At 39.5% G+C, this 22098-nt stretch overlaps 1 protein-coding gene across 7 annotated transcripts in view; it reads left to right on the top strand.

The window, feature by feature from the left end:
• Positions 1-22098, top strand: part of LOC147685342 (uncharacterized) — an 873295-nt gene that overhangs the window by 437352 nt on the left and 413845 nt on the right. The window lies entirely within an intron of this gene.

Raw genomic sequence — 22098 nt, forward strand, 5'->3', positions numbered from 1 at the left:
AATAAGGGCTAACACCACTCTACTCAGAATCTTGTTATATTCCAATATTGACCTTCTTAGTACACACTCAACTGTTCAGACCTCTGCTGTATTATGGGACGTTATAAAATAATTTTGAAACAGTGTCAGATTGTTACGTGGTCTAGAGTGTTCAGGCAGCAGATAGTTGTATAATTCAGTCTGTTTGCTGCAGTATGTAAGTTCTTGTACCCAGTGTCCACTAGTTGGCGCTCTGCTGCGACCCCAATGTTTAACCACCAATCTCTGAAGGCACTCAAACGGCAAAGCAATAAAAACACCAGGAAAGGGATTTCATTCTCATAAAATGAGGCATATCAAAAGACAGTTTTCAGAATAAAGCCTGAGGTTTTATTTGTGCAATACTCTCTAACAAAAATGCTTTCCCAGGTGTCAAAAGAACAACATTCAAACGTATATGGATATATATATATATATGGATATATATATATATGGATATATATATATATATTCACTGAAAAAAACATAGGTTTCACACCAGTTATAGTTAGGAATTAGCATTTAAAAAACCTATTAAATTCACTGAAAAAACCATAGGTTTCACACCAGTTATAGTTAGCTGGAAATTTTACTGATATAAAACCATTGAAATTCCCACGTTATAGTTAGATGGACTCACTATAACTTGCGCGTGCAATGCACTGCTGATGACATCACATATTACATCACTCATGACATGGTCAGTGACATCACTCATGACATCACTGATGACACCATCCAGTGAATGTGTGTCTTTCTGAAAAATAAATATATTTTATATATGTATATGTAAAAGTTGATGGAAGAATAAATGTTTAAATAAGTGTCTAAATGGATGGTTTTTAAAAATTGATTGGTTAACTGGCTTAATAAGACATCATCAGCAGTGCATTGCACGCGCAAGTTATAGTGAGTCCATCTAACTATAACGTGGGAATTTCAATGGTTTTATATCAGTAAAATTTCCAGCTAACTATAACTGGTGTGAAACCTATGGTTTTTTCAGTGAATTTAATAGGTTTTTTAAATGCTAATTCCTAACTATAACTGGTGTGAAACCTATGGTTTTTTCAGTGAATTTCATAGGTTTTTTAAATGCTAATTCCTTTGTATATCGAGTTTCTAACCTTTTTTTTTTTTTACAATTTGCTGTTTTTTTTTAAGTATTCATTTTTTTTATATAATTTTTTTCTTTTGCGCTCTGGGTGCGCGCTCCGGGAAGCTTTCAGCTAAGCTCTCCGGTAAGCTTTTCCGAGAGCTCATCTGAAAGCGCACCCAGAGCGCAACTGTCGTTCGTGAAAAAAAATATGAATGAAAAGTTAATAATAATGCAAAACATTTCGTACCATACAAATAAAATTAGTTTTTTTTAATAAGGAAAATGATTATGCATTTCTATAAAAGATTGATGACGTCACTTCGGCGCGCAACGTAAGTGCCCTCGGAAGCGCCTACGTTCACGGCGCATAAACGCACGCAAAAGCGCCTACGATCGCGCCACGTTTGCGCCCCGGAAGCGCCTACGATCGCGCTGCGTAAACGCACCGGAAGTGCTCCGGAGCGCGCAGCGTAAACGCGTCGGGTCATGTGACCCTAAAATAACACTTTTCATTGGTTGCTAACAGTTTTTTTTTACAATGAATGAAATCCCCACCCATTTCCTTCACTTCTTCTTTCACTTTTGTGACTGAAAGACCTACCTTTTTTGCTGCTCCATATTCCTGGATTAATCATGGCTGCCAGACCATCCAGCAGTGAAGATGACTCCAATGATTTCATTGATGAAGAGCCTCCTCAGCCGAAGGTCAAAGAACATTTCATCTGGAAATTTTTTAAGTTTCCAGCAGACCAGAAGAAGGTGAATGCACCAAAAGTAGAGTGCAGGATCTGCAAACAGGTCCTGTCACGGGGTAACCCCCCAAAAAAATACTCTTTTGGCAACTTCACCATGATTCGCCATGTGGAGAGGAGGCACCCCCAGAATTTTGCCCGGGAAAGTGTCAGGGCTCTGGCACAAGAGGTTCCCAGAGATGGGGCCTCTACATCAACAGGAGGAGCAACTTCTTCTGGAAGAGAACAATCACAGGAGCAGGTAGCAAACATACAACCTGCATTTAACCATGGGGTCGTCAAATGCAGATACTGCAATCAACTCCTCACCTATGGGGAGCAAAGTGTCCTGCTCATGGTTTGAGCATTGGAGAACCATCGCTGCCCTTCCCACCCCTAATTTTTTTCTTTTCTTTTTGCTCCTGTTGAGCAGTTTCCATTCCCTGTTTTTGTTCCTGTTCAGTTAAAAGAAGAAAACCAAAAGTTCTTTTCAGAACTACCTCCAATTCTCATCAAAGAGCTATATTCTTAAAAAATGAAGAGTAAGTGAAATATAGTGCATTGATAATTGAAAGGAGAATGAGTAAGAAAGAACAGAAAGGTATGAGAGGTGAAAGGAAGTGAAGTAGGAGGAATGAAAGAAGGTGAGTGTTAGAAAAGAAAGTTATGACACAGTGAATAAACTGGAGGCCTCATTTCTGAAAAGTGACGCATCGCTACGTGAAAATAGCGATGCGTCACTTTTCTGGACGCACTCCTTATGACATTCCAGATATGTCATATTTAATATATGACTAATCAATTCGCAAGGAGTTACAGATATGTCAGTATTTCTGACATATCTGTAAACACAAAAGTAACGCATTGCAGGAGTGCGTCACAAAAGTGACGCAACTCCAGTAATGTGTCCTTTCACATGGAAAAAGCACCATGTGAAAGGTTTGCTGTGAAGCAGGCGCAAGATTTTGGCGCAACAGCATCCTAAAAGTGACGCACTGCGTCATTATTACCAAGCTTTTTGCAAGGAACACCCCCTCTGCATGCATTATACCTGACACTATTTTTTAAAAAGTGACGCATCTAGGTACATGGGTCACTTTTTAAAACTCTGCGCCACATTGTATCTGCATCAGGTATAATGTATGCAGAGGGGGCAATCCCTCGCAAAAAGCTTGGTAATAACGACGTACTGAAATCTATGAGATTTCTCTGCGTCACTTTTAGGATGCTGTTGCGTCAAAATCTTGCGCCTGCCTCGCGTCACTTTCATGTTTACAGATATGTGAGAAATACTGACGTATCTGTAACTCCTTGCAACATGATTCGTCATACATTAAATATGACACATCTGGAATGTCATAAGGACTGTGGACAGAAAAGTGACGCATCACACCAGCAGTGTAATAAAATGTGCCTCGTTGCACTATATTTAAAGGATGCAACAGCATCCTAAAAGGGACGCAGTGAAATCTCAAACATTTCACTGCGTCGCTATTACAAAGCTTTTTGTGGGGGAACACCCCCTCTGCATGCATTATACCTCACGCAGATATAATGTGGCGCTTGATTTTAAAAAGTGACCCATCTACCTAGATACGTCACTTTTTAAATATAACGCAACGAGGCACATTTTTTTACACCACTGGTGCGATGCGTCACTTTTCTGTGCGCACTCCTTATGACATTCCAAGTAACGCATTGCTGGAGTGCGTCACAAAAGTGACGCAACTCCAGTAATGTGTCCTTTCAAATGGGGAAAGCAGCATGTGAAAGGTCTTGCCTCAGTCTAACACCTGCTGTAAAGCAGGCACAAGATTTTGACGCAACAGCATCCTAAAACTGACGCAGTGAAATCTCAAAGATTTCACTGCGTCGCTATTACAAAGCTTTTTGCGGGAGAACACCCCCTCTGCATGCATTATACCTGACGCTATTTTTAAAAAGTGACGCATCTAGGTACATGGGTCACTTTTTAAAACTCTGCGCCACATTATATCTGCGTCAGGTATAATGTATGCAAAGGGGGCATTCCCCCGCAAAAAGCTTGGTAATAACAACGTACTGAAATCTATAAGATTTCTCTGCGTCACTTTTAGGATGCTGTTGCGTCAAAATCTTGCACCTGCCTCGCATCACTTTTATGTTTACAGATATGTCAGAAATACTGACGTATCTGTAACTCCTTGCAACATGATTCGTCATACATTAAATATGACACATCTGGAATGTCATAAGGAGTGCGCACAGAAAAGTGACGCATAACACCAGCAGTGTAATAAAATGTGCCTCGTTGCACTATATTTAAAAAGTGACGCATCTAGATAGATGCGTCACTTTTTAAATATTGCATAACAATGCGCATTTTTTTACACCGCTGGTGCGTCACAAAAATTGACGCACAGGAGGCGCAAAACTAACAGCGCAAGGCCTTCATAAATATGGTCCTGGATTTTCCCCGTGCTTCGCCGGTGCGCGTACCATGCGCTTCCCCCGCGCAAAACGAAAACATTTTTTAATGCCCTGCAGGACCCTATTTTAGTCCCTACATCAAACCTAGGGGGTCAGAGGGGGTCTACTCTTCCCCCTTATGGTCATTTGCCCCTTTTTTTTTCAAACCCCTTGTGTCTCGATTTTACCGAGACACAAGATGGCGGCCGCTCCAGACTGTTTAGAATGTTTACAGACACCCAAGAGCCAATCAGCTTTCTTTGAACCTAAATTACTCAAAATCCACTGCAGCACATATCTTGAGACATAGCAAAGGCACATCGGGCTACCAGTCCCTACAATTTTGCCAAGTTTGGTGTAAATCCATTCAGCCGTTCGGGCTAAAAGTGAAATTGACCGCCCTATGGAAATTAACATGGGGAAAATGCGTTTTGGGACCCCCCTTTTATCTTGGCCCCCGCTTGACGTATCCCCCCCAAACTTTCAGGGAAGGACCGGAGCTCGACGAGGCCATTTTCAGGAAATTTTCAGGCAGATTCGTCAACCGGTGCCAAAGTTATTCCAAATATAATTTTGAGATTTAACATTGAAAAAAATCCTAACTATAACTACCTACTGGCGACCGCCAGTAGGTAATATATATATATATATATATATATATATATATATATATATATATATATATATATATATATATATATATATATATATATATATATATATATATATATATATATATATATATATTACGCTCCAAAGTCCTTCCCACTTCTCCTGGAAAGAATGACAGCACTCGAAGTAGAGGTATACAAACGCGCTTAGATTTTAATCAGCGGAGGGGTGCACACAGACGCGTTTCGGCGGTCTGCCTTCGTCAGTGTGTGATGCACTGTGTTTGTAACCGACAATGTTTTATCATACATAGTCACTCCCACTCCCAGTCAGGTGTAGACACAAACAAGGGGACTGAGGCCCAACATGAAACAAAGCGGCCATCTTGTAGTGTATAAAATTATAACACAACAGTAAGGTATTAGCTGCATATATATATATATTCAATGGAAAAACCATAGGTTATAGTCCATATATAGTTAGGAATTAGCATTTACAAAACCTTATTTTACTCGCATAAAACCATTGAAATTCCATATATAGTTAGATGCGCTAACTATATATCGCGCACCCGCAATCCACTGCTGATGATGTCACATATTACATCATTCATGACATGGTTAGTGACATCACTGATGACATCACTGATGACATCTCAAATGACATCACTGATGACATCACTGATGACATCATCCAGTGACTGTATGTTTCTGTAAAGTTAAAATATCTCTTACATATTGAAGAATGAGTGGATATATAACTGTCTGGATGAAGGATTTAGTAGGTGCATGACTGACTGTATGAGTGAGTGATTAAATGTGTCTCACTGAGTGCATGGGTTAGTGACTAAACTGTCTTAATTTGTGCATCATTATGTCTGTTGTTCTGTAAACTGTTGCATGTGTTGATAAGTAGCTATATGAGTAACTATATGGGTTATTGATTGGTTGCCCAAGTATTTGTATGGGATACTGAGTGTGTGTGTGGGTGGCTGGGAGGTGTGTGACTCTGTGCATAGATGTGTGAGCAGTTGATTCACTATATGTATGGTTTCAAAAGTGCATGTGGAAACAGCTGTATGGGCGGTTGACTGTGTGCATGAGTGTATTGGTGAGTGAATGGATATCTCAGTGCTACATGTCAAAGTAAGTACATATGTAAAACACAGTACATGTGAGAGTTGACATATATAAATAACTGTGCATAAGAGCCAGTGAATGTGTGAGTGGCTGTATGGATCATTGTGAACTTGTATCAGGGATTGTATAAGAGAGTAAATATGTGTTAGTATATGTTTGAATAAGTAAAGTTTGTATAACTGTATATTTGAGGAAATGGAGGTGTGATTGATTCTTTGCATGACTGACTAGGTGTGTGAGTAACTCCATGGATGAGTGACAGTCTGTGAGTGTCTGTTTACACTGATTGTATCTAAGGTTATATTAGAGTCTGAAGAGGTTCATCGTATTATCACATGAATGATATCATCAGTGATGTTATCAGTCATGTCAAATGAGATGTTTTCAGTGATGTCATCAGTGATGTCATTTGAGATGTCATCAGTGATGTCATCAGTGATGTCACTAACCATGTCATGAATGATGTAATATGTGACATCATCAGCAGTGGATTGCGGGTGCGCGATATATAGTTAGCGCATCTAACTATATATGGAATTTCAATGGTTTTATGCGAGTAAAATAAGGTTTTGTAAATGCTAATTCCTAACTATATATGGACTATAACCTATGGTTTTTTCATTGAATTTCAATGGTTTTTTGAAAGCTAATATTTGTATCTGTAAAATGTATTCTTCTTTTAATCATAAAATATATTGTACATGTTTTTTATACATTTTAAATAAAAAAAAAATTTGTTCCGCTCCTAGTCCGCGAACTGGTCAGCTTCCCGTTAGCTGAATTCAAAGCCGCGACTTGGTGCGCGAGCCGGTAATCGTTCCTTAAGCGTAACTGTTACGTTATCATGACGTTTTGCGTTGTCGCGTAATACGTTATCCGACGCGCCAAGTTAGCGGACCCGGAAGCGGATTGGATAGTGGCGCAAAGCGCGAAACGTAAAGACAGCAGGTCATGTGACTCGATAATAACACTTTTCATTAGTTCATTTCACTTTTGGTTTCCTAATGATGTAATACTAGGTCATGTGACCTAAAAATAACACTTTTCATTGGTTCAGAACTTTTGCTTTTCCCAAATCATGTAAACCCCTCCTTCTTTCCTCACTCTGACTTTCATCTTGGTGAGAGAAAGACCATTTACCTGAAGTTCAACAATGGCTTCCATTCTTGCTGCAGCTGGTGCACCCCCACCACCACCTCCACCTCCTCATAAGAAGAGAGGACCACCAAATCAATTTACCTCCAACAGAGAGCAGGAAGAGGAGGAAGAAGAAGAAGAGGATCCAGATCAACAACAATTTATCCCAGAGTTGCCCCGTGTTTCAAAGAGAAAAACTAGTTTCATCTGGCAGTTTTTTTCCATCCCTCCAGGGGAGAAGAAGGTGAATGCGAAATATGTCACCTGCCTCATCTGTGATTACAGATTGTCAAGAGGCACAGAGAAGAAATATAGTATGGGCAACTATACTATGCATCGACATATGACCAGGTGGCATCCCTTGAACTACAGCCGGGCTGAGTTAAGGGACCTACAAAACAATCCCCCGACAACTCCTGTGGCCAGATCTACCTCATCAATGTCTTTGTCAGGAAGAGAGGCACAGGAAACTGTGCCAAATATTCAACCAAATTTCCAACATATGAGGTTTACTTGTATATATTGCGGTGCAATGTTGTCGTATGGGAACATGAGCATCAATTTGATTAATATGGTGTTCGAAAACCATAAGTGCCCTAATGCACCCAAGAAGTAATTTTTTTTTTGCTCCTGTTGAGCCGTTTTCAATGCCTGTTTTTTTGTTGTTTCCCCTCCATAAAAAACACAAAAAAAACATAAAACTGTTCTAAAAATACAAAAAAATCAAAAAATGTTCAGAAAAAAATATATATATATAAAACAATAAAAACAAAAAAAAAGTTCTTTTCAGAACTACCTCCCCTTTCAAATAAAATTGCTAGAATGTTTATCACTCTGGCAAGCTCTATTTCTTTTGGTTTGCTTCAAGTTCGCTGACCGGTTCGCGAACTTTAAGCGAACTAAAAAAATATTTTTTTTAAAAAAAGAAGAGTTAGTATAAGGGAAGTAAACAGAGAATAATGTAAAAAGAAAGACAGCTATAGAGAGTAAATGAGAGATAGTGTCAGTGACATCATCAGCAGTGCATTGCGGGTAAAAAGAGTAGAAAACATTTACCTTATAATTCTTGTTACCTTTTTAAAATATTTTTTCATACTTTCAATCTGTAAAACAGAGAACAAACATTTCCAAAAATATTAAAACATGTACTTAAAAATTAGAAAAGACAAGGGAAAAGGTTCAAGAACAAACAGTTTTTCAACAACTTTGACATTTACAGAAGTCTCAAGTGAAATTAGGCCTCTCACTTGATTTCACCTGAAACGTGGCAATTTCTTTCTGAAAATTATCTGAACTAGAAACCTGTATATTATCTTCAACATAACCCTCTACTTCTGGGTCAATTTGAACATTATCATCTCTACTACCAAAGTAACAAAAGTCAATTTCTTCACAAATATTCTTCACATCTATTTCAGAACCATGCAAAAGAGCCGCACATAATTGTTTAAGCATAATTGCTGGACTCTTAGCATAATACAACATTCTCACGAATTTTCTCACTTTATTATGATGCACTGCTAGCATCCTGAAATGATGAAAAACACTCTGGCATACTCTCCTGGAAAGACAAGCCAGTGAATGACCACGCAAACCTGTCATTTGTCTCACTCTGCAAGGATCTAAATCTTGCAACAACTTCATTTTCTGCTTCAAACTTTTCTTATTAAATGTCCGTATAAAATCACAAAGCAAATTGATGGAAACCTGTCGCACACTGCAAATAGAACTACACTTCCAAATGTACACAGGACCCTTAGGACGTCTTCCTAAAACCTCATCACTTAGCGCCTCTTCTGTCTCTGTTGTCACAAGTTGTTCTTTTTCAACTGGACAACCATCCTTCACTTCATAAGCTCGACCACTGATGTCAACTGCATGCACCAAATCATTATCCTGAAAATAAGTCTCCTCATTAAAAAATGCCTCAGAACTTGAACTATGCATCCATTCTCCGGAAAAAACTTCACAAAAGTTAGTACGATTTACTACTCTCTTCCATCTACTTTTTGTTTTGAAATCAGAAATTACCTTGCTTAGTTTCCTAATTCTATTGATTACCAAAATAAACAACTTTCGCTTAATTTCAAAAGCATGATCAATAATTTTCTCTACATTTTTCTTCTTCTTATAAAATGCCGCTTTCTGTTGGCCTTTCTTTTTAATATTTTTCAATAAATTAACTAATATCCTATTACGGAACATTCGATTTCGAATGTCCCTAAACTGTTGTTTCCTTCTACTATCATGCACAGAGTTATCTCTTCCTCTACCAGTAACATTTGTGATGGGTCTCTCCTTTCCATTTAAATTACTTTTCTTTTTGTGAACTGAAACATTTTTTTGAGCAAAACTTTTTTTACTACAAATATTTCTTAAGAATGATTTTGTGCTCTTACCCGGACCTTTCTTGGTGTTTTGACAAGTATTTGGGGAAGAGGACTGCTGCAATAAAACATCATCCTGCTGTCTTTGACGTTTTCTAGCCTTTCTTATTCTACTTTTGGAAGGCATTTTACAAACTATGAAAGAATCTGCAGTTGAATCTGTGGAAAAATATAATATAAAATGTTATTAACCACTATTACCAAACAGTAAATAAATAACAGTCATCTAAAACTTAATGCCGTACTAATTATTTAACATAGCAAATATTTCCCACCAGCACTGCATCACAAAAATGACACTCAATGGTACAAAACAGGCATACAACACTCATAAATCACTCCCTAATATTTTAAATCATTAATTCAGGATGACGATAAGATGTAGCCTATCTAAAGATTTGTTTAGGCCCAGATCTTTAGACTGGGGTGAATGTGTGTCATTGATCCACATTCAGTCCATCACCTGTTTTGTTTATTTGAGGTGAGGCCAACACATGGTTGCAGATAAGATTATCACTGAAAAAAAACAAGGTAAAAAAACATGTGAAGGCCTACCAATGAAGTAAATCATTAAATGAAAACCAATACATTTCTGGAAATATGCACTACTAGTGCTTCATAAGATGTTTTGGGTCATATTTATAAGGCATTTGAGTGTCTAGTATGCTATTTTACGTTGTTCATGGTGCAAATTTATTGTAAATACGCTCCCACCTGCGGTTGGCAAATTTAGATTTTGATTATGGGAGTTAGATAGGCATGTTAATAATTTCCCAAAAATGGTGTATAACCCCAAACAACCTTTGAAGCAAATGCTCTTAGCCATGTTATCCACCTCCCATTGGATAACATGGCTAAGAAGTGCTTGCAAATGTGAAAAAAAACGGCCGCAATGCATGAATATCGCAGAAAAATCAGCGATATTCATACATTTTCCAGCAAATGCTCTTAGCCATGTTATCCACTTCCTATTAAATAACATGGCTAAGAACTGCTCAGGGCCCCATGAGGAACGCTTTCCATTTAAAAAGGGAAAAATAACATCAAAGACACTAAAATGCCTTCTAAATATGACCCCAAACAACCTATGAAGCTCTAACAGTACATATCCTGAAATTTAATTGATTTCAAAATTCGTTTTTAAACACAGCATATAAATCAATTGTATACCTGCATTCATGAAGAAATGACTAAAAATGTCCTTGAGACACATGAAAGTGTTTTCTGGAATGCCCTAGCACCATTTTTGGGACACTATTAACATGGCTAGGTAACTCCCATAATCAAAATCTAAATTTGCCAAGCGCAAATGGGAGCGTATTTACAAGACACTTGCCCCAAGAGGAACACTTTCCATTTAAAAAGGTAAACATAACATCGCAGAAAAGTCAGCAATATTCATGCATTATCCAGCAAATGCTCTTAGCCATGTTATCCACCTTCCATTGGATAACAGAAAGCTGATTGGCTCTCCGGTGTCTGTCAACATTCTAAATAGTCCGGAGCGGCCGCCATCTTATCTCTCGGTAGGATCGAGAGAGAAGAAGAGGTGAAAAACGAAGGGGGAATTTATTGAAAGGGGGCAAGGTATACCCCTCTTGACCCCCTAGGAATGTTGTTGGGGTTATTAAAGGGTCCCGTGGGGAAAATAAAAAAAAAATGATTTTTCACGGTAGAAGCGCTTCACGGGCCGCAAACTGGGCCGCAAACTGGTAGCGAAACGGGAATTCGCCATTTTGTGCTTCGTTATAATTGTTTAGAAACAAAAATTATCGCCGCACATCGGCCACAATGCATGAATATCGCTGAAAAGTCAGCGATATTCATGCATTATCCAGCAAATGCTCTTAGCCATGTTATCCACCTTCCATTGGATAACATGGCTAAAAACCGCTCTGTGCGTGAGCTTTTTTTTTTTTTTTTTTTGCTGCGTGACGTTTGTTAACGTTCGATTCGATGGAAATCAGGAAGTGTTGAACACCATTTTGTCACTGCGAGTAAATATTTTATTATAAATGAATCCTTATTGATAAACATTGTCTGCGCCATCTTGCGTTTTTGTCCAATGCCACAATTTTGTCGTGCACGGCAGCCATTTTAGATGCCTTGACCAGGGCCACTCTCTGCACGCCGCCGATTCTCAGCATGGCTCCCCACCCTCGCACGCATCTCCCCCACGCAATGGTCACCCCCGCTCTCTCTCTCATGCATGGGCCATATACTTCCCCCATCTGCGCTGCTCTTCTCTGAGAATCACACCCTGTGCCCGCTCGACACCTCCCTTTCACCCTATTCACTACCGCACCCTCTGACACTTCTCTTCCTCTGTGTCCGATTGTCCAGGCCGGACCTAGGCTATCACCTAGCCCTGCGGATGTAGTTTATGGCTCCAGCTGTAGAGTATCCAGACATGCCAACCCTCCCGATTCAGGTGTGAGACTACTGATTTCAGTGCTAGTCTTTCGCTTCCCGATTCCTGCAAGGAAAAACCCGGGGGCATATTTCCAACAACTAGCGGTAATTTTTGTCTCTAACTTGTTTAGAGACAATAATTATCGCCGCACTTCGGCGAATTTTATCGCACATAAATTGATTTCTTAAATCGTTTTTAAAAACAACATATCTGTTTCAGCTTACATAACAAACCATGGAATGGGCTCCATGTACCACAATAACTTGTGTTACTGCATGCCAGAATGTTACACCAAATATGCAATTACAATTTCTCTATAAAACTAATTCTATTACTATATCACTAGAGACAAAACCACATTTTAAAAACACAGCTTTCTTCATCATTTTCTCCTTAAATCATACTATTCTCTATCTAAATTAAATAAATCTTTTCTCACCTTAGCAAATATTGTTTGAGTTTTGAAAACAGTCTCAGAAATACACCAAATTGTCTTCAGCAGAAGAAAAAGGATGCACTCCAAAGGCTGCAGCTATTGAAAGCACAGAAATACAGATATTCATTTCACATATCTCTCATATTAGCCAATCATACCTCTTCCCTCACTTTTTTCAAATCAAAACCCTTCCCCCCTCTGCCCTCTCTCCCTTGTTTCCATAGCAACCACCTCCTGGAAGACCTCTCATGTTTGCAAATTCACACAACAATGTTTCAATTGAACTCTGAACTCTCAGTGCACCTGCGTATCCAGAGCAATCTTTCAATAAATGTTTCTTCCTTGACCATTCAAATTACATCTTTCAAAGAACACATCCATGCACCCTAACTTTCTGTTTTCAGAAATGGAAATGCACCAATCACTGCTAATGAATCATTAGCATTGTAAATCCACAGTTTTTTTTCTTTAGAAACTCCTACTGTTTCAACTGCCCTTTCATTACCACACTTCATCTGACTGCAGAACAACCTTCTCCCACCATGTTTAAGGTCTGGATTGTTGGACATAGTTACATCCACTGGGCTCAAAGGTATGCTGAGAGCAGAAATTTACCTAACCTCAATTTACAAGATGTGGAAATTAAGTGGTTGGGCCAAAGAGGATTAAAATGTCACCAATTGATACCATTGGTGAAAACCTTTATGCATTTGCCAAAACCTGACCTGTTAATAGTGCACTGTGGAGGTAATGATTTGGGCACTTTGACAGGGGTAGGTCTGGAAATGCTTTTAAAGGACACCTTTGAGCAATTAATGGCACTTTTTCCTCAAACTGCCTTGGTATATTCCAATATATGCCAAAGACAGAAATGGAGGTGGTCCAACCAATTTTGTCCACAAATTGAGAAAGCGAGGAAGCATGTAAACAAATCTGTTTCAGCTTACATGAGAGACCATGGAATGGGCTCTCTGTACAACAATAACTTGCGTTACTACATGCAAGATATCTACAGAGGAGATGGAGTTCACTTCTCAGATGAGGGCAACAGAATTTTCATTCTGAATTTAAGACTGTGCATTGGTACCTACTTATAAGTACCTAAATGTACCATAAACCCAAAAGCTCTTCTCAGAGCTACCCTACATCTGATCACTCACAATTATTATTTTCCTCTAACTTTTTTCACTAATTTTCCACAAAATTCGCTCCCCGGAGCGCTACCCGGTTCGCTAACCGAAAGCTAACCTCGCGGATTTTTTTAAAAAAAGTTTTTTTTCCGCACATATAAGCCTCCTCAGCCACGCTCAGAAAACCTAGGGGGTCAAGATAAGTCTACCATGACCCCTTCTACCCATTCTAAACATTATTTGCCCTCCATCTTGTATCTTAATGCGACCGAAACACAAAATGGTGGACTCCCGTGACGCTTAAGGTTCGCTAACCGGGCCGCTTTCCGGAAAGCGGTCCTAAAAAAAGGCGGGAAAGTAATTTACAGAAAAACGACTAGAGACACTCTCACCAAATATAGATTAGCTCATACTACATAACAATCCCTTCCATTCTCACAAATTTCATTGAAATTCCATTTAGCCATTTAGCCTGTAGACCTCTCCAAGTACTGTGAGGTAAATTACTTCACAAAACACATCTGAATTGTTGGCATTGACAACCAATGAAAATGTTACTTTCATTTTCTACTTTTATTACCTGACATTTGATTGGTTATATACCTGTATATATATAAAGGGAGAGAAGGAAACACAGCCATTTTGACTACTACTTCTTGTTGTACCTCCTATTTCAATAGCTTCAAAAAACTTCAACTTCTTTGTGAAGGTAAGTTATAATTTAATATATTGTGCACTATGACTTAATATAGTAGACTTTTTCTGCTAGATATACACTATCCCTCTGTAGTAGTAATGTATTTAGATAGACTTCTCTGTTATAGTTATCAATGGAGTAAGGCTTGTCTTGGTTAAATCACATACACTTTTTTATAGTCCTATTTCCACTCTCATACTATACACTGCCAAAAGATAAATTCACTGATAAAAACTGCCTATCTAAAATTAATCCCAACAGTGCCCTATCTCTACTAATATATATTTTTTTAATCCAAATTTCAGGCAAAATGGAAGGCGAGCAGCAAGTTTCTTTTGAGATGGACCTGCAAGAGAGCAGCCAGGAATTAATTGAACAAATTGACATGGAATTTATGGATGAAAGCTTGGATAATGAACTGCTGCAATGTGTCCAAGCAGTAGATGTCCTCCTTGCAAATGAGGACATTTTGCAACCTCACAGATTGCAAACAATATATCAAGAAAATAATGACATTTCAGACACTGAAATGTTAGAAAATGTAATAAATTATGAAAAAGAATCAAAATAAAAAAAACACTTTAAAAAAAAGAAAACAAAAAAAAACAAGAAAAACAACAAACAATTAACATACAGCATTAGAAAAGTCTTTCATTCTTTTATCCATAAAGTTCGCTGCCCAGAACGCTTTCCGGTTCGCGAGCTTGGCGCTTATCACGCAAAAAAAATTATTATTTTTTTTTTTTTGGACCCTCCTAGGCCCTTTTAAAACCTCCACATAAAACCTAGGGGGTCAACGAGGATCTACTATGCCCCCTTATGGTAATTTCCCCCTTTGTTTTGCCCTCCTCTTGTCTCTCGATCCTACCGAGAGACAAGATGGCGGCCGGCCGCTCCGGACTGTTTAGAATGTTGACAGACACCGGAGGGCCAATCAGCTTCTCATCGCAAAGTTCCGTTACGCGAAAGGTTCGCTAACCGGATAGCTGCCCGGAGCGCTGTTACAGATATATATCTTGATTTAAACGTTAATTTCTCAAAATCCACTGAAGCACATATATTGAGACCTAGCAAAGGCACATCGGGCTAACAGTCCCTACAATTTTGCCAAGTTTCGTGAAAATCCATTCAGCCGTTCGGGCTAAAAGTGAGTCCAACCGCCCTATGGAAATTAAAATGGGAAAAACGCGTTTTGGGACCCCCCTTTTTTCTCGCCCCCCCTCCACAAAACCCCCCCAAATTTTCAAGGGCTGCTCAGAAACAAAATGTGCCATTTTCCTGAAAATTTCAGCCAATTCCGTCCACAAACGCAAAAGTTATTAGGCATAGAATTTTCAGAAATCCCATAGGGAAAAAATCCTAACTATATATACCTACTGGCGACCGCCAGTAGGTAATATATATATATATATATATATATATATATATATATATATATATATATATATATATATATATATAAATATATATATATATATATATATATATATATATATATATATATATATATATATATATATATATATGTAGAAGCAAATGTCCCTTGCTGGAGAAGGAGCGACCATTCAGCTGGTGCCGGTGCCGAGTCAAGGACAGGACTCGTTTAGACTTTTACAAAGCAATTTGAAATAAGTCACCGCACTCTTCTAGGATTTGGTTAAGCTTTTTAATCCATCAAGGAAAAAACTTCCTCACCTACGCGTTTCAAACAGATTACTGTTCTTGCTCACGGTAGTTACAAGTCCATTTTTTCTTTTTACTATTTATACCCTCCTGCCCATTTGGCACTTAGGATGCATTGTGGGAGGGGTAGTTTTTTGGTTGAAACAACCATGTCAGGTCCCTTTTACAAGTTATCAAAGTCATTTTTAGGTGACATTGTAAGGATGGCGTTTTATATATATATATAGCGCCGGGACACCCTCTTGGGGTAGCCGTGCGCTCAAAAAGTATGGCTTAACATTAACATTAACATAAACATATATATATATATATATATATATATATATATATATATGTATATATATATATATATATATATATATATATATACATATATATATATATATATATATATACATATATATATATATGTATACACACACACACACACACGCGGAGACATGTATGTTCAATGAACAATAACACACTTATAAGTAAGCAAATGCAACTGTGAAATGCGTGGAATAAAATACAGAGAATAAAATATAAGCAGATAATAATACTGGAGGTCCACTGCAAGAAATCAAAAAAATATACACACTAAATATATCAGATGATTATAACTACTGGAGACTGGAATGTGCACACAGGCACACTCAAACATCACAATGCCAATAATCAAAAGAAAATACCTCAGATGATTATAACCACTGGAGACTTGTATTTGCACACAGACACACCCACACAACACAATTCCATTATAATTTGAAAAAGTATACATCACCGGCTGCAAACACTGTTTCTTAGCCCACTCCTGACTGGGGATTCACAGCCAGGATTTCCTACACTGAAGTAGATTCATTTGCTTCCATTCAGGAGCAAAATCCTGCTTTCCAAGTCCAAAAAACCCAGTTTTATAATATCAAAGCACTAGAAGTTTTCGAGAGGTCCTCCTCTGCACCAAGGAAATTTTCTGGAGTTGGCCACTCTCCATGCAAGCATTCCAAAGGCAAAGGAATTCCCACTTATTCTTCTGTGCTTCCACATGTTCCAGCCCCTTATCTTAGCAAAGTTTGAGAAAGTAGAAAACAATCTCCAAAAGTACAGAAAACAATCTCTAAAAGTACAGAAAACAATCTTGAACGTGGATAGCCCAAACAACTTGAGTGATTGGGGCCTGCCTGTGTGCGCAAAGCTCAAGCTAGACAGAGTCAGAATTCAAGATGGCATGAAGACATGTTAAAGCCAATGTTAAGAATTTCATAATACTTCAGAATGTACAACACAATGCACATTTGTGCACCACTGCCTATAGCATCACACACTTAATTTCTCAATGTACAACATATGCACATTTGAGCACCACTGCATATAACTCTACACTCCGAGACCAAGAAGTAAACTCCACACCGCTCTCTGTCATGCTTTCAAATGCACATCCCACACGTTCTTTTCCTGGTAAGGCTGTTCTACTCTGTGCAAGCACTCCCACGCTGCAGCTACAAGGAGACACAAAATAAATCTTCAAGGAAAAAAGGCACATGCAGGAAACATTAACTCGTACTTCAAGAAAACACTGGTAGTCAAAGCTCATCATGTGTTCCCAATACATGGGAATGCCTCTGGCACTACAAAAAGGGAATATGTTCGGCCCATTCCAGCAATGCAATAAGCGCGATCCATTGGATTGCAATTCCAATAATTTCCTGCAGTAATTGTATAGTCTAAAGTCAAAAGTTATTGATCGGATCACAGAGCCATGCAAGATGTAGAAAATCTGCCTCCTCCCTGCCACTTCTTTCAGAGTTAGAGTCTGCCCCTAATCACCCCTGTTGCAGTTTTGATGGGGTGTGGTAGAGTCAGTAGTGGAATCAGAAATGTTTTAGGTTCAGACCACTACTTGGGAGCATTTCTCCCGTTTGCGTGCAGCAGTCCACCCACACATGATCCGATATTTGCTACTTTAGATCTTTTTCCCATACATCCGTAGCAGGGCTGGGGATCCCAGGAAGAGACTTCTGTATGGGATAGTGTAGCGAGGAAATAAGTTTATTGGGACTTGTGGCGGCAACCAGTATTTCAAAGGGGGCCAATTTCTCCGGCTTGTTTGGAAAATCTGTTTTTTTTTACTACTCATTTATATTCTGGGGAATAAGTAAGGATCCAATGGCATAGGAGAGTGGTGTGTGGTAAGTGTTTTCATTGTAATAAATTGCTTGTCTTTGTAGAGATCCCCCCAATTAGTGATATTTAGTTTGCATAGTTGAGTGCAGCTTTCTGCTCCATTGTCATACTAAACAGCGGATGGGACTGTAGATGGGTAGTTGGGAAGCAGAGTAGCGCCAAAGTCACTTTTTGTCTTATCTTATCCCAGGCATGGACTGTCCACTGATTTGTGGTTATTCGACTGGACCAGAAATTCTATGAACTGGATAGGTGTATGACAAATTATCTGTAGATCCTTGTTCCTAAATTTCCGATATAAAGACAAAATTGCTAAATCCACCCAGAATAATACAGATTGGTTTAAGATAATAATCTAATGTATATTTCACTATGTACCTGCAATTATCTCCGTATGTCATTCTTTAGTGAAATTATGCTGTACTACTCTTTTCAGAAATGAAATGTAGCATATGTTCTCTGTTTTTCTCCCGCTTGCCTACAATGTAAAATTAATTTCACAGTTGATTGGGAGAATAAGTTCTTTGAATGCCCTCACCTGGTCAAAATTGTGGATGTTATTTTGGGTTTTCTAAGCTTAAAATATGGAGTTCAGCTTGTCATATGTCCCGAAGGGACATTTTCGTTTTTCTCTAAGTTAGAATGAGACAGCTCCAGCTTTCCTGTTGCACGTTACTACACAACTTTATTTTTGCAATCATTTCTATGGTAGTTTTCACATGAGAACTCATCGCTGTGTTCAATTTCTGCAGAGTCTTGGGATTTTGACTGAACATTGTGAGCAAAGTCCAATAACAATGCTCCTTGTTATTTTGTTCTGGCCAGGCCTTAGCCCTTAGCAAAACATACCGATGCAGCTGTTGTTTGGACAACGTACTTTGTTTTTTATTAGAATACACAAATAGGTAGCACATACTTGGAGAGGGACCTTTCCAGGGAGAAGAGCAAGAAAGCACCTATGATGTAGACCTACCATCTATAGGTTAAGGTATGGGGTCTGCTGACAAAGCCCAGAGATCTTCTAATATATATAAAATACTGCTTCTTAGCAAGGGGAGGAAGGTTAGGCACTATTGTCTTTTCATGATGACATCTCCCTTTATGATTTATGACCAGCTGCTATGCTGACTGTATTTGTACTATGAATGTTCCTGCTTGTTGTGGCACGTAAACTGTATGTTAGGGCACGTTAGTTAAAATTAAAAATGTAACCTTTTTCGTGTCTCTGACAGATTTTATTGTGGACAAGTACAAGAGTGCGATCGAAAGGGTGTGTCTTGTTACCACGATTCCTAAGATATCTAGCAGTGTTTGATTTGATTTGAATAACATTTATATCGCGCAGACAATAACCCGAAGGCATCAAGGCGCCTAACAAAGCATATCATAAACATAAGCATGACACCATTACAGATAAGCCTGCACAAAGAGATGCGTCTTCAGAGCACTTCTGAATGCCTGAAGAGTGGGTAGGGATCTTAGTTCCAGTGGGAGGGCATTCCACCACTTGGGCGCCAAGGTGGAAAAAGCCCTACCACCCCATTTAGCTCTTCTGAATCGAAGGGCTGACAAAAAGAGTCTACTAGAGGAACGCAGATCCCTAGAGGGAATATAGCGGGACAAGATAGATCCTACACCAGTGAGACTATTTTTAGCAAGGGCCCTATAGGTCATACATAGGGTCTTGAAGTGGATACGGTCCTCAACAGGGAGCCAGTGTAACAGCTTTCTGGCCGCTGTAGCTGAGGCACGTTTGAGGAGATCCAGGACAAACCTGGCAGCAGCGTTCTGGACTACCTGCAAGCGCTGCAGTAGACTTTTATTCAGTCCCACATACAGCGCGTTGCAGTAGTCCAGCCGGGAGCCAATGAGGGCAACTGCAAGCTGTTTCCTTGCCTGCAGTGATAGATAGTGCCTGATCCTCCTCAGGATGTGGATGATGCCCCAACAGGCGGAGATGGTTCTCCTAACCTGTTTACCCAAGTTGAGGGCAGGATCAATCATGACCCCAAGATTTTTTGCAGAGGAGGTAGGGGTGGGGCAAACTCCTAATGAGTCTGGCCACCAACAGGATGACCATACGTCAGCTTTCCCTCCAAACACCATCACCTCCGTCTTCTCTCCATTCAGTTTCAAAGAATTATGGATCATCCATTGTCCGACTGCCTCCATACAAGATCTGAAATTGGAGGCAGTCGGGGCCCCTGACTGGGAGAGAGAGACAAGGATCTGGGTGTCATCCGCATAGGATACTATCTCCATCCCATAAGATCTAATGAGCCTGGCAAGTGAGGTCACATAGATGTTGAATAGGGTCAGACTAAGAGCCGACCCCTGGGGGACCCCACATTGCACAGGCAGGGATGGAGATAGATACTCCCCCAACTTCACTCTTTGCACTCGATGATTGAGGAAAGAAGTGAGTAGATCTAGAGCTGCACCCTGAACCCCAACCTCCCTCAGCCAAGCTGTTAACACTGAGGGAGAAAGGGTATCGAAGGCCACCGTCAGATCCAGAAGGATCAGAAGGGTGGTCTGGCCCCCATCGACACGCGTGCGGATATTATCCAACACTATGGTGAGGGCCGACTCGGTGCTGTGTTCCCTCCTGAAACCATGTTGGGAAGAGTCAAGGCAGCCCGAGCTCTCTACAAATCCGGCAAGATGCTTGTTAAGATGTGCTTCTAACATCTTTGCTGGAGCTGGAAGCAGTGATATGGGCCGGAAATTTTTTAGAACCGCAGGATCCAAAGAGGCCTTTTTAAGTAAAGGTTTTACCACCGCGTTTTTCCATTGGGTGGGGAAAAGGCCATCCCTCATGGCTCTATTCATAATATCAACCAGAGGGGGCAGGAGAGTATCCCTACACTGTTTGAGAATCCTGAGAGGGCATACATCCGGGGGGAGCCAGATTTAGTTTTATTGAGGAGGCTATCCAGATCCTCCAGAGAAAGAGGGGGAAAAGAGTCTAGAGTTCCCAAAGGAAGTATTTCTACAGGGGCATGGACCATAGTCCCCAGAGCAGGGGGCCCACTGATGAGAGATCTTTGCAGCTCCAAGGCAGAGTAAATGTCTAATATTTTTGCCTGGAAGAAAGAGGCAATATTATTGCACAGCTCTTGGGATGCTACTACGGGATCTGGGGTTTGGAGGGTTATAAGGGAGTCCACTACCCTAAAGAGCTCTTTAGGAGAGGTCAGTGAGGTTGTCAAGGCCGTAAAATGCTCTTGTTTGGCCTTTATGATTTCAGCCTTATATTTCCTCAGCAGAGTCTTATGAGCTTCCTTATCCTTTAGATCCCAACCAGAGTGCCATAGTCGCTCCCGCCTCCTTACTTCTTGTCTGAGGAGTCTAAGATGTTCCGAGAACCAGGGTGCTGTTGTGTTCTAGGTTGTCTAATCATTTGTTTCTCACTGAGAGCAATTGAGATGCTATAGCTAGTCAGTCCTGGGCTCATGGGTACCAAGTTGGTGGACTCCCTATATGCCAAGGTCCTACAATCCTGCACATAGTTCTGTTTTTGGGTAGAACCCCAGCAACAAGCTGGTCCATTCTCATAAAGCAATATATCTTGCTTTATTTAAAGGTGAACATTTATTTTCAAAATATAGACACACCATGTTTTTAATTGCACTTCTTGTAGCTAGCTCCATTTTAACCCTGTATTGAAAGATGTCTGTTCCGCCCACATGTGGACAATGGTGAGATAAATTGGAGAAAACAAATCATTAGAGTGGACAAAGTCCTGTAGTACCGCAACCATTAGTATCCTTTATATGTTTATATATGGGGCGCTTTTCGATTGAGAACCTCATTTGACAATGGCTATATTATTGTTTATGTTTTAGAATGCATTGTACTTAATTTCCTATTGATTGCAGACATAATTTTCAATTTGTTTATGTGATTTCGACAGTATACCATTTCTTCTTGTGTTCTGCATGTCCCCAATATAAAAAGATAAAATAAGAATAATGCTCATCCAGTTCTGACCTTCATAAAGTG

This window comes from Lissotriton vulgaris, chromosome 10 (assembly GCF_964263255.1).
Source record: "Lissotriton vulgaris chromosome 10, aLisVul1.2, whole genome shotgun sequence".
Classification (NCBI taxonomy): Eukaryota; Metazoa; Chordata; class Amphibia; order Caudata; family Salamandridae; genus Lissotriton; species Lissotriton vulgaris.